Source organism: Hyaena hyaena, unplaced genomic scaffold (genome assembly GCF_003009895.1).
Source record: "Hyaena hyaena isolate Hyena2069 unplaced genomic scaffold, ASM300989v1 scaffold_158, whole genome shotgun sequence".
Lineage (NCBI taxonomy): Eukaryota > Metazoa > Chordata > Mammalia > Carnivora > Hyaenidae > Hyaena > Hyaena hyaena.
Window position 1 is genome coordinate 2,726,087 of NW_024080790.1, and position 14,277 is coordinate 2,740,363.

The 14,277-nt window shown below is 38.6% G+C and overlaps 1 long non-coding RNA gene across 1 annotated transcript in view; it reads left to right on the forward strand.

Annotated features, from left to right (window-relative positions):
- LOC120236656 overlaps positions 1-10,870 on the forward strand; it is a 24,430-nt gene extending 13,560 nt beyond the window's left edge. The window contains exon 2 of the long non-coding RNA XR_005529723.1: positions 10,622-10,870. This is a non-coding gene — a long non-coding RNA (uncharacterized LOC120236656). The remainder of the gene's footprint in view (positions 1-10,621) is intronic.
- The last annotated feature ends 3,407 nt before the right edge of the window (positions 10,871-14,277 follow it).

A 14,277-nucleotide genomic window follows, 5' to 3' on the forward strand; every position in this document is an offset into this window, starting at 1 on the left:
TTTTAGAGAGTGAGATTTCACAAATCACAAACCAATCTGTCGTGCCACAAACTCTGGCTAAATAGAATCTGGATTGCTATGGTAACAGCAAAAACAGGCAGGAGGGACGCATACTTTGTCACAGTGACAAAAAAGGAGGTGAAAAGCAAAAGTCAGAGAAAGCAACCTCTTCATCACTCAGGACCTAGGCAGGAGCCCTCTTCAGTAAATGCTCTGGAGAATGTAAATGCAGCCTCCTCTCAACCTTCAAAGGTCTCCTCTATAGCGCTATGTTTATAAAGCACAGAGTCTGCATCCAGGAAAGGTACCATTATTTCCATCTTGCAGAAGGGAAAACTGAGGTTCAGAGAGACTAAGGAACTCTCTAAAGTATAGTAAATGCCAAAGCTTGGATTGAAACCCAGATCTATCTAATACCAAGGCCCATGTTCTCCCATCTCTGATCCTGTAGCATTTAGCATTTGTGAATGCTCATTCAGAAATTATCCATGTAAATCTGTATGTCATCAGGTATAAAATAAACAGGATAAACAACATCATAGAGGCAAAGAGAAACACAGAAATAATGTTTAAGCACTTAAGCGTCCAGGGTGTTTTGAGATCTCATGTTCCACCCCCTTCCTCTCCCAAATTTCAGTTCAAATAAGAACATAGTACTAGACTATAATGATAGAGAGGAAATCTCTTTCCTTTATGGAAACGTGAGAAGGACACATAAACAGAGACCTGCATTAAGGGAGGGGCCAAACAAGCAATATTCTAGGACATTAATCTGTATGTCAATCTAATATCATTGAGATAATGATAAATTATTTATTACAATTAATGAATAATATACTTATTTATTATACTTATTGGGATAAATAAAAATTATACTGTTCAGTTCAGGTTTCCTCACATAACTTGTCAAATAAACAGTACAATATAAATCAGTCTTATTCTTATTCAGTGCCTATAATAAATCCTCTATTTTAACATTTTTCTCTTTTTAATATTCTTTTTTAAATTTTTTAAAGTTTACTCATTTATTTTGAGAGAGTGCACAAGTAGGGTATGGGGAGAGAGAATCCCAAGGAGATTCCACACTGTCAGTGCAGAGCCCGATGTGAGGCTTAAACTCACGAACCATGAGATCATGACCTGAGCTGAAGGCAGATGCTTAACCGACTGAGCCACCCAGGTACCCCAGAACATTTTTCAATGTGGTAGATAAAAGGGTATTTATCATCTCAAACTCTTTTTTAAGGAAGGTGTTTTTGTTTATTGTTGATGTTATTTGGGGATATCATTAGTGTTTTGTTGAACACAGATACTGTTTTTATCTACAGCATGGTTACCTTGTCATAGGTGAAGACAGAAATGAAGGGGACTCTGATAGGCATACAGCCATGAATGAGGCTGCTTCTGTGGCTGCTACAGAATACACACCATGAACCACCACTTCCACCAGTGAATTCTAACTATATTTTAGTCTTTGGATTATTTACTCAAGACTTAAAGTCCTAAAAAAGACACATGCCTCACACCTCATACATGCATTAACTCAAAATGTATAAAGTCTCTAAGTGCAAAATGTAAAACTAGAAAACTTGCAGAAGAAAAATAGGAAAAATTGTTGTGGCCTTAAGTTTGGCAAGGATTTCTTAGATATAGCAGTAAATTCATGATGCCTAAGAAAAACAAATCGATGAATTAGAATTCTTTAAACTTAACAACTTTTTGGGGCACCTGGGTCGCTCAGTTGGTTGAGCATCCAACTCTTGCTTTGGGCTCAGATCATGATCCCACAGTTCATGGGATTGAGCACCATGTCAGGCTCTGCACTGACAACACAGATCCTGCTTAGGGTTCTCTCCCTCTCTCTCTCTCTGCTCCTCCTTGACTGGTGCTTTCTCTCTCTCTCTCAAAATAAATAAAAACATTTTAATGAAATAAAAATTTAATTTAATTTATTATTAAATTTAATTAAATTTAAATTATTGTTAATTTACAATGTTTCTCCTTAAAAGACACCACTAAGTAAACAAAAAGACAAGGCACAGGTTGCGAGAAAATATTTGCAGGTCACATTTCTGTACTGTATCTAGAAAATATGAAGAACTCTCAAAACTTAATGATAAAAAATTAACAACCCAATAAAAAGAGGTCAAAAAAGAAATCAACATTTGGTGGTAAGCTAAACAATGCCCCTTGCAAAGATGTCCACATCCTAATTGCTAGAATTTGTACCTATATTACCTTACACACCAAAAGAGACTTTAAATATGATTAAGTTCAGGATATTGAGATGGGGAGATTATTGGGGATTATCCAGTTGGGGCCAATGTAATTACAAGGTTTCTAATAAAAGCCAGACAGAAGGGTCAGAATCAGGAAAAGACAGTATGAGAGAGGAAAAGCAGGAAAAGATGGAAGCAGAGAGAGATTGGAAGACGCTATGCTGCTGGTTTTGAAGACAGAAGTTGAAGCCTTGACCAAAGACTGGAGGTCATCTCTTAGAGCTAAAAAGGCAAGGAAAGAGATTTTCCCCTGAAGCTATCAGAAAAAAAAACACAGCCCTGTCAACTCATGTCAACTTTTGGTCTCTAAACCGTAAGATAATTAATTTGTGTTGTTTTAAGTTCCTATTTGTTTTTGTGATTTGTTACAGTAGCAATGAAAACCTAATACGTATATATACACATATATGTATGTTAATTAATTTGTATTGTTTTAAGCTCCTAATTTTTTTGTAATTTGTTACAGTAGCAATGAAAACCTAATATGTATATATACACATATAGGTATGTATATACAGTTAAATTTTTTAATGTTTATTTATTTTTTTAAATATTTTTTATTTATTTCTAGGAGAGAGAGAGACAGCATGAGCAGGGGAGGGTCAGAGAGAGAGGGAGATACAGACTCAGAAACAGGCTCCAGGCTCTGAGCTGGCAGGCAGCACAGAGCCCGCCGCGGGGCTCGAACCCACGAACCGCGAGATCATGACCTAAGCGAAAGTCGGACGCTTAACCGACTAAGCCACCCAGGCGCCCCTTTAATGTTTAGTTTTGAAAGAAAGAGAGAGAAAGACAGAGCATAAGTAGGGGAGGGCAGAGAAAGAGGGAGACACAGAATCTGAAGCAGTCTCCAGGCTCTGAGCTGTCTGCACAGAGCCTGATGCAGGGCTCATACTCACGAACTGTGAGATCATGACCTGAGCCGAAGTTGGAGGCTTAACTGACAAGCCACTCAGGTGTCCCAACAGTTTAAAGAAAATGGCTTTTAAAAAAAAAAGATAAAAACATATATATGCATAAAACATATAAGCAGCGTTTTTTTTTAATTTATTTATTTTGAAAGAGAGAGAATCCCAAACAAGCTCCATGCTGTCAGTGCAGAGCTCAACTCTGGGATTGATATCATGAATAATGATATCATGACCTGAGCTGCAATCAAGAGTCAGACACTTAACCAGCGCCCCCATATTAGCAGTTTAAAGAAAAATTATGAAGTAAATTTATGTGTAACCATCACCCAAGTCAAGAAATAGAATATTCCCAACAGCCTACACACCTCTACGTTTCCCTCTCCTTTATATATTTCTCTCTCCCCGCAGAGATCACAACTATTTGACTGCATAGTAATCATGGTTTTCCTTTATAATTTATGTGCACACATAAATGTACAAAGAGAAGTGTATTTCTAAACAGTATAGCAATTTTGCTTATTTTTTAAATGTTTAAATTGTGGCAAAATTTACATAACACAAATGTTTATATTTTTAATATTTATTTATTTTTGAGAGAGAGAGAGAGACAGAGTGTGAGCAGGTGAGGGGCAGAGAGAGAGGGAGGCACAGAATTTGAAGCAGGCTCCAGGCTCTGAGCTATGAGCACAGAGCCCAACACGGGGCTCGAACTCACGAACTGTGAGATCATGACCTGAGTGAAGTCAGTTGCTTAACCGACTGAGCCACCCAGGTGCCCCACAAATGTTTATTTTTGAGAGAGAGAAAGGGAGGAGAGGGGCAGAGAGAGAGAGGGACGGAGGTTCCAAAGCTGGCTCTGCACTGACAAAAGAAAGCTGGTGCAGGGCTGGAACTCAGTGATCATGAGATCACAACTTGAGACAGTCAGAAGCTTAACCAGCGGAACCATCCAGGCTCCCCACCATCAAAAGCATTTTTAAGTGTGCAGTTTAAGTGCAATCAAATAGTTTAAGTTTGGGGCGCCTGGGTGGCTTAGTCGGTTAAGCGTCCAACTTTTGCTTAGGTCATGATCTCGCGGTTCGTGGGTTTGAGCCCCGCATCGGGCTCTGTGCTGACTGCCAGCTCAGAGCCTGGAGCCTGTTTCAGTCTGTGACTCCCTCTCTCTCTGACCCTCCCCTGCTCACGCTGTCTCTCTCTCTCTCTCTCTCTAAAAAAAGAAAAAAAAATAGTTTAAGTTTACACTCAAATTATTAAGTACAATCAAATTATTGTGCAACAGTACTCCAGAACTTTTCATCATGCAAACCTGAAACTTTATACTCATTCAATAACTCCCATTTCCCCCTCCCCACAGTCCTTGGTAGTCATAGAAACTTTCTGTTTCTATGACTTTGACTAACTTTAGATACTTCATCTAAGTGAAATGATGCAATATTTTATTTTGTCTTTTTGTAACTAGCTTATCTCATATAGCATATCTTAAAGTTCCATCCATGTTGTAGCATGTGTCAGAATTTCCTTCCCTCTTAAGGTCAAGTAATAGTCCACTATATGTACAGACCACATTGTGTTTGTCCATTCACCTGCTGTGGACATCTGGGTGGCTTCCACCTTTTGGCTGTTATGCATATTGCTGCTGTGAACATGAAAGTACAATCATTTCTTCAAGATCCTTCTTTTGGTTCTTTTGGGTATATACCCAGAAGTGGTATTGCTGAATAATATGGTAAATCTATTTTTAACTTTTTGTGGAAGCACCATACCGATTTCCATAGCAGCTGCCCCATTATACATTCTCATAAACAGTGCACAAGTGTTCTAATTTCTCCACATCCTCTTCAACACTTGCTATTTTCTTTTTTTTTTTCTGTTTTCCGAAGAGGGAGACTGTTTTTTTGCTTGTTTGTTTGTTTGTTTTTCTAATTTTTTAAATGTTCATTTATTTTTGAGAGACACAGAGAGAGACAAAGAGAGAGAAAGAGAGAGCGAGCAGGGGATGGGCAGAGAGAGAGGGAAACAAAGAATCTGAAGCAGGCTCCAGGCTCTGAGCTGTCAATACAGAGCCCTATACAGGGCTCAAACTCAAGAACTGCGAGATCATGACTTGAGCTGAAATCAGATGCTTAACTGACTGAGCCTCCTAGGCACCCCCTCGGGTTTTTTGGCAACAGTCATCCTAATAGATGTGAGGTGATATCTCATTGTAGTTTTGATATGCACTCCCTAATGATTCATGATGCTCAGCATCTTTTCATATGCTTGTTGGACTTTGTATATCTTCTTTGGAGAATGTTTATTAAAGTCCTTTGCCCATTTTTTAATAGAGTTATTTGGGATTTTTGTTATTGAGTTGTAAAAGTTTTTCATATATTCTGAATATCAACCCCCTATCAGAAATACGATTTTCATTTTCTCCCTTTTTATAGATTGCTTTGTTATTCTGTTGATTGTATCCTTTTGTGCAGAAAAGACTGTAATTTTGAGGTAGTCCAATTTATCTATTTTTCTTTTATTGTCTATGCTTTTGGCATCATAACCAAAAAGTCATTGCCAAATTCAATATAATAAGGATTTCCCTCTATGTTTTCTTCTAAGAGTTTTATGGTTTTAACTGTTACATTTAGGTCCATTTTAAGGGTTTGTTGTTGTTGTTTGTTTGTTTGTTTTTATGGTATAGGGTAAGGGTCCAGCTTCATTCTTTTCCATACAGGTACCCAGTTTTCTCAGCATCGTTTGGTGAAAAGACTGTCCTTTCCCCTACTGAAAGTTTTCGGCACCCTGTTGAAAATCATTTGACCAAAAAAAATAAAAATAAAAAAAAAGAAAATCATTTGACCATATATGCAAGGTTTTATTTCTGGGCTTTCTGTTCTATTCCATTGGTCTACATATCTGCCTTTATTCCAATGCCAAATTATTTTGATTACTCTAGCTTAATTATGCTTATTTTGGAACTATATGGAATCCCATTTGTACAATTGAGGGTCTTGTTTTTTGTTTGTTTGTTTGTTTGTTTGGCATTGAGAGATGCCTTTCAATTATTGCATATAGCTCTAATTTGTTTATTTTCATTGAAGTATGATATTCTTTTGTCCAAAACTTATCCAATTTATTGCTGATGAATATTTAATTCTTTCCCAAAATCTATGGCATTTTTTGGAAATGTATTGTGTGCTACCTGGTCCCCTCAGGTTTGAAATTATTTTTTATAGCTACCTGAGTATATTTTATAGTCTGTTTGGAACTAAGTCATCTTTATGATTTCTTCTTTTGTGTTTTTAAACATTTCATCCATAGCTATTTCATATTTCCTGTCTGATATTCTATACCTAAAGTTCTTGGTGGTTTAAGTTTGTATGGAATCTCATTCTTCTCTTTTTTCTTTTTTTTAATAATTTTTTAAAATGTTTATTGATTTTTGAGAGACAGACAGAGCATGAGGAGCAGAGAGAGAGAAGGAGACACAAAATCCAAAGCAGGCTCTAGGCTCCGAGCTGTCAGCCCAGAGCCTGATGCGAGGCTCGAACTCACGAACCATGCCATCATGACCTGATCCAAAGTCAGATGCTTAAGTGACTGAGCCACCTAGGCATCTCTCACTCTTCTCTTTCTCCTATGTGGTTTTGGTGATCTTTGATTGTATGCTGATATTTGGTTGATACTTATCTATTGAAGCATGTGTAGCCTAAATTGAGCATGTTTCCTCTAGATAAGATTTTTATTCACTTCTGCAAGGAGTCAGGGACTGCTACAAATCTACAACTACTTTTAATCTCTATTTGGAGCATGAGGAGCCCCAGACTCATTGCTCCTTCCTCCCTACTCCCCCCAACTTGCCAGTGGCCTAAGAACTTAGTTTCTGGATTACAGGGCTAATAGTGCAATTTCGTTTGTTTCTGCTCAACTCTGCCTTCTCAGGGGCACTGAGATTCATTGGGTTCTTGTTTGTTCTTTCCTTCAGAAAGTTCCCTATTCACTGTGATAAAAACAATGTAATAAAAAAAATTTTGCGTTTTATGTAAGTTCAAGTTGTTTTGTAAGAGGAGGACTCTCAAGACTATCTGGTCCAACATCATATCAAAAGCAGAAGTCCCTCAGATGTCACTTTTTGGTAAGTTGGTAAGGCATTAAGGGTCTTGTTTGAGAACAATAAATGGCAGTTATTCCATTAACCAAACCGGGCTTTTGCTTTATTGAATACAATAAGCGAGAGCTGGATTGTCATCAGCTGAGGACAAATGCTGTATCTGGACCTCACAGAGGAATTGCAATGATTTGGAGGAGAAAAGGGGGTAACTGTGGAAGGGTAACAAACTCTACTGAATGAGTTTTATTAAGTTTCCACTACTTGGTGAAGAATGTGAATCATAATTTAACCACAAATATATCCATTGTTAAAAGTAATGTGATTTGGATCTACTTTGGATGAAGTAATGAAATTCTAAATTTGACTCTGAAGTTGATAAGACTGTAGGGTCTGTTACCGACATCAGGTCATATCTGGACAATTAAACTACCTTGATCTTATTATTTTGGCCTGTTGCGGAATGTCTTCACTGTTAAGATTTGATGTCTGACTCTTAGATTACAGCACATACTAATATAAAAAATCTACTTGAAGAACAGTCTGTCTTTTGCAAAACCACATTTCAAATATTAAATTACTCAGTGTATCTTAAACGAGAACCCACACATATAAAAAAAATTTCTCCTAATATTCAGTGCCAGGAAAAACCTTGTCTCTTTAGAAAAACATGTTTGCTTCTTTTTATCAGACTAAATAACCCATATGCTTCCTGTCTCAACTTTTTTCCTTAACTTCCAGAAAAAAATCAGATCTAAACTAAGGGCTCAGGTGTGGTAACCAGTGCATTCCAGGTCCCGTTTCTGTCTGTGATCCTATTTGTAAAAATAACTTGATTACCCTTTGACTTCATATCATAAAAGTAATACATATTCATTATTCATTGTAGGAAATACAGTCAAGAAAAATGAGGGAAAAAACTCTGCTACTATTAAAACCTTACTGTACATTCTCTGATTATACTGTCCCCAACCCCACCCCAATTCTATTGTTCTTTCTTTGTGAGACAGGAAAACTGACTCTTGACTTCTGTGGGGGAGGACATTTTTCTTTTTCTTCTATCCATCCTACGTTCCTTGGCTGGAGCCCTGCAAAGCAGACTGACAAAAGACACATTAACAAGAGAAAACAAAAAGATACATCACACTTCCACATGGAGAACCCAGTAGTGAGTAACTTAAAGATGTGATTAGCACCTTAGAAAAGAACAACAATGTTCAGCAAGGTTTGTTATGTAGATTCCTTGGCTGCCATCTCTTGGTTGATAAGTTTCTAGAGGAGTCCCAGTAATTAATTCTTCACCTTCCTGATAAAGACAGGAAGAGGTTACATCTTTACAAATTTATGTCCTGCATTTTTAGGCAAATAAGGAGAGGGCAGAGAGCTTTCCATGTATTGGCGCTTCTCAGTTGCCTTCAGTTCAAATTAATCATTATGCCAAAGTGGCATATTTTGGGGTGGCAAATTCCCCATTCACTTACTTAAACAGTAAAAATCTATTTGTTAGAAGGATACTGGAGAGCTCCCATAATTCAAGTAGAATGCCCAGGCCTCAGAATGACAGTAACCTTGGTGGCTCTCAGCCCCCAGCAACAGAAATAATAGACAGTCTCCTTAGGACGTGGCCATTGGCTGACTCATCTCCAAACTACTTTTTTTACTGAGTGTTGGCCAGCACAATCCCACTAAGATTGCATTGACTGGAGCAGAGCCAGGTAGCCAGTACAAATGAGTACAGGGTGGCTCTGTTAACATAAAATCAGAGTGGATAGAAAGAAGTCTTTCAAACCACTGTGCCACTTGTTTTTTTCTCTTTCCTGTGTAGTCACAGCCAAGTGTTAATGAATTTATGTTACCCCACACCTAATGCCGCTGCTGTGACAAAGAAACCAGGGACTGATTTTCCTTCTCCTAGTGACTTTCCTGAGCAGGCATCAGCTGCTAAGGAGTGTGGCTGCCTGCTGCCTCCATGTTCTTCCTGCCTCTTTTCCCACCAAAGATGGCTGAGCCAGATGGAGGAGAAAGAAGAGAGAGTCCACACTGGGCAGGAAGCCATCATCCACTTAAGTACATTACATACAATTAGAGCAAAACAAAAGTTGATTCTGTTTATTTTAAAAATTAATTGTAGAGGGGTGCCTGGGTAGCTCAGTCAGTTAAGCATCCACCTCAATTTCAGCTCAGGTCACAATCTCACAGTTCTGAGATCAAGCCCTGCATCAGGCTCCACGCTAAACATGCTTAAGATTCTCTCTTTCTACCTCTGCCTGACTCATGCTCTCTCATTCTTGCTCTCTCTCAAAATAAATAAATAAACATTAAAAAATAAGAATTTAAAAAGATAAAAATTAATGGTAGATGGTGTGAATCTATCCTATACCTTTAACACATGAGACTTAACAGGCAATATCTTCAGGTGTATATCTAATGCAGTATTTCTCAATTCTTATGGGAACACCCATTTATGGAACACTGGTATGCTCAGTGATATTAACATTAGTTTTGAGGAAATGATTGTGGCCATCAAAATACATTTGGGAGACATTGTCTACAATATTATACTTTTGGAAAAGCAAAATGCACTGTATCGGATTAAAGGTTCTAGGTAGTTCTCTTTCTCTCTCTCCCTCTATCTCTATATATACACATATATATGAATATGTATGTTTGAAATTTGAATCATGTAATTTTCACATCATTAAATACAATTATTGTTTTTCTTTTTTTCCCAACCACTTAAAAATGTAAAACCATTCTTAGTTCACAGGCTATACAAACATAGTCAGAGTCAAATTTGGCCCAAGGGCTATTGCTTGCTGACCCATGTTTTACATATTTGTAACACAGTGATCCCCCCCCTTAAAAACGTTGTCTGTTCAGGGGTGCCTGGGTGCTCAGTCAGTTAAGCGTCCACAGTTTGGTTCACAAGTTTGAGCCCCGTGTTGGGCTCTGCGCTGATATCACAGAGCCTGTTTGGGATTCTGTCTCTCCCTCTTCCTGTCCCTTTCCCACTTGCACTCTCTCTCGAAATATAAATAATTTTTAAGTGCTATTTGCTCAAACAAAAACACATATATGCTTTGGGGCTTTGTTATTAGGAAAACTTCAGATTTAACCTGACATTTCCTAGGCAGAACAGTCTTAATAAACACTTTTGTACCTGTGGTGCCTAGCTCCATATTGGCCCCCGGTGCTATCCACTTCCTGGCAGTCAGCACTTGTGTGTTCCCTCCCATGTGACAGTAGCATATGATATAAGTAATGATATGTCACATCCAAGATGAAGTTATAAAGATTATGATTTGTCTTGGATGCTTTCTCTCTCACTCTTGCTCTCTCTCTCTCAGAATCTGCCATGTTGTGGGTGATTCTGCAAGGCACACACTGCAAGGAATTAAAGCCTCCAGCCAACAGTCAGAGAGCCAGAGAGCAGCGGAGGCCTCCCAATCACACCCATGAGTGAATTTAGAAGCACAGCCTGCAACCTCACCTAACAACTTAGAGACTCTGCACCAAAATCACCCAGCGAAACCCTCCTGGGTCCTCAACCCCCCAGAAATTATAAGATAATAATGTGTACTGTTTCCAGCTGCTAAGTTTTTGGGTGACTTTTTTTTTTTTTTTTGCATCCCAGGATAAGTAAAGCAGTGCCTATGTTTGGCAGAGATCTGTTGAGTTCCTGACACTGTTTATGTAGTGCTGCTCTCAAGACCCCTCTGCTCTGATTCAAAACCCAATCCCTTGTCTGGGCCCCCAGTCCATGAACCCCACTGTACTCAGACACTCCCTGAAATTGAGACTTAACTCTAGCCTTTGGAATGTCTGTGTGTCACATATGGAACTAGTAAAACAAGAGCGGAAAAATTCCCTGCACATTATTTTCCATAAAACACTGGTTGGATTTTCTGAATCTAGTAGTTTAATAGCATTTTTCCCTCTGAAGAAAAAAAATTATAGAAGTTAAGTTGCTGCTTTCTGACCTACTTATGTGATTCCTCCTCTCTCCCTACTCACACTTCCCAGTTTCTTTTGACAGTGTATTGCACTCAAAGTGACAGTTCTGTCTTTGAGAATTGTGCTGTTTTTCAGTCACCTGATTTTCCTTATCATGCACAACCTATTCCACTCTCAGCCACCAGTACTAATGGTCCTGTGAGTATTCAGATGACATTTTGTAAAACATAAGGCAGAAAAAATAAATAAATTAATAAATAAATAAAGCTCCCTCTGCCAAGCCAGTCACATGATCCTGACAGAAGCTTGGAGCCAGGCCAGTAATCATTAGCAAGAATTCATCTCAATTACCACCTCACGCCAGTCAGAGTGGCTAAAATGAGCAAATCAGAGGACTCTGGATGCTGGCGAGGATGTGGAGAAACGGGCACCCTCCTACACTGTTGGTGGGAATGTAAACTGGTACAGCCCCTCTGGAAAACAGTGTGGAGGTTCCTCAGAAAATTAACAATAGAACTCCCCTATGACCCAGCAATAGCACTGCTAGGAATTTACCCAAGGGATACAGAAATGCTGATGCATAGGAGTACATGTACCCCAATGTTCATAGCAGCACTCTCAACAATAGCCAAAACATGGTAAGAGCCTAAGTGTCCATCAACGGACGAATGGATCAAGAAGATGTGGTTTATCTATACCATGGAATACTACATGGCAATGAGAAAAAATGAAATCTGCCATGTGTAGCAACATGGATGGACCTTGAGGGTATTATGCTGAGTGAAATAAGTCAGGCAGAAAAGGACAAATATCATATGTTTGCACGTATAGGAAGATTGGGAGGAACTTAACGGAGGACCATGGGGGAGAAGAAGGGGAGAAATGGTGGGGGAAAGGGAGAAAGGGAAACCATGAGAGACTCTTGAATGCTGAGAACAAACTGAGGACTCACGGGTGTTGGGGGGGGAGGGAGGAGATGGGCATGGATGAGGGCACTTGTGGGGATGAGGACCGGGTGTTATATGGAAACCAACTTGACAATAAACTATCTGTAAAAAAAAAAAAAAAAAAAAAAAAAAGCATCTCATTGTATTTTGTGATTTCAGGCAATGGCAATTTCTTAACATCTGCAAACACCTTCTATATCTTTAGAAAGTGACTGGTACTGTGCATTGTGTTTCAGTGTGAGGGGGTTTCAGTCACCTGAACATGTGGGCATGTGAGTGCATTTGGATAAAACAGATAGGGTGCAGGAAGAGGGAAATATTCTATTGTTCTAACTTCCCTTACTCAATTTGTTTCTCCATTAGTCAGAGAACTCTAAAGGTAGAATAAACTGCAAAAGATCATTAAAAATTCCCATCTGATCTTTGAACTCCATAGCTATGTCTTCAACAAAATTAGATAGGGTCTAATGACAAGGGTTGACAAGGGTTATCAGGGGTCATGGGCTTGCCAGGCACTGTGCTCAGAGTTCAGGCACCAGACTTGGACCATCTCAGTTCAAATTCCTCCTCCATCATTTATTTTTGTTTTTATTTTTTCTTTTGCCTGACCAGTGGCTTCACTGGTCTTTCTTTAGGAAACAGCACCCCCTTCTTTTGGGAAATGATTCTTCTCTCCAACCATTTGGTTTAAAGGTTCTGTTTCTAGTGATCTGTGAGGTCCAGCTAAGACTTCCTCTCCTCTGTGCTGTCCTTTTTTTTTTTTTCCCATAAAATACCCAGACAGTCTTTACCTAAGTCAGTTAGAATTGAGTTCCTTTACTTGTGATCACTTGCAAATTAATCCTAATTCAACTGTGCTGTCATGGTGTAAAAAAAAGAATAGGAAATTATGGTCTGAATGTAACATAAGACATGTAAAAATAATTAGAGACCTAAGTAAGAGAGTACATAAATATAATTACTATAGTGATCAGTTATCTGGTGGTGTATTAAGTGGATTTTAGCTAAAGAGCACTTAAAACCCAATATTCCGAACTTCCCCGACCTGGGGAAGGAAGTAAATGTGGAAATACAAGAGGCTCAGAGGACTCCCCTCAGACGTAACTTGAATCGATCTTCTGCACGACATATCATCGTAAAAATGGCCAAATACAAGGACAAAGAGAGAATTTTGAAAGCAGCTAGGGAGAAAAGGGCCCTAACATACAAAGGGAAACCTATCAGAGTGGTGACAGACCTATCTACTGAAACTTGGCAGGCCAGAAAGGAATGGCAGGAGATCTTCAATGTGATGAACAGTAAAAATATGCAGCCAAGAATCCTCTATCCAGCAAGCCTGTCATTCAAAATAGAAGGAGAGATAAAAACCTTTCCAAATAAACAGAAATTGAAAGAATTTGTCACCACGAAGCCAGCCCTACAAGAAATCCTGAGGGGGATGCTCTGAAGGAAAGGTTGCAAGGAACAAAGATACCAGAGACACCACCACAAACATGAACCCTACAAAAGATACAAAGACTCTAAACCCACATATTTCAATAATAACACTGAATGTAAATGGGCTGAATGCTCCAATCAAAAGACATAGGGTAGCAGAATGGATTAAAAAACAAAATCCATCTATATGCTGTCTACAAGAAACTCATTTTAGACGGGAAGATACCTTCAGATTAAAAGTAAGGGGATGGAGAAATATATATCATGCTACAGGAAATCAAAAGAAAGCCGGAGTAGCGATACTTATATCAGACAAACTGGACTTTAAATTAAAGACAATCACAAGAGATGAAGAAGGGCACTACATAATAATTACAGGGTCCATCCATCAGGAAGAACTAACAATCATAAATGTATACGCACCGAATATGGGAGCACCTAAATATCTAAAACCCAATATTCCATTTGTGAAAAAATTTATTAAAAATGCCACACCCGGGTGTTTAAAAACATCTGTAAGTTATTATCATATGCTAACCATTAAACCCCTCACCAATCAGATACAATGTATAATATTTTGCCATAGCCAGACATTCTGCCATTTTTCTATTGAAATCTGAGCTCTACTCTCTTGTTGAACATCCAAAAGTTTAAGTATTATTCAA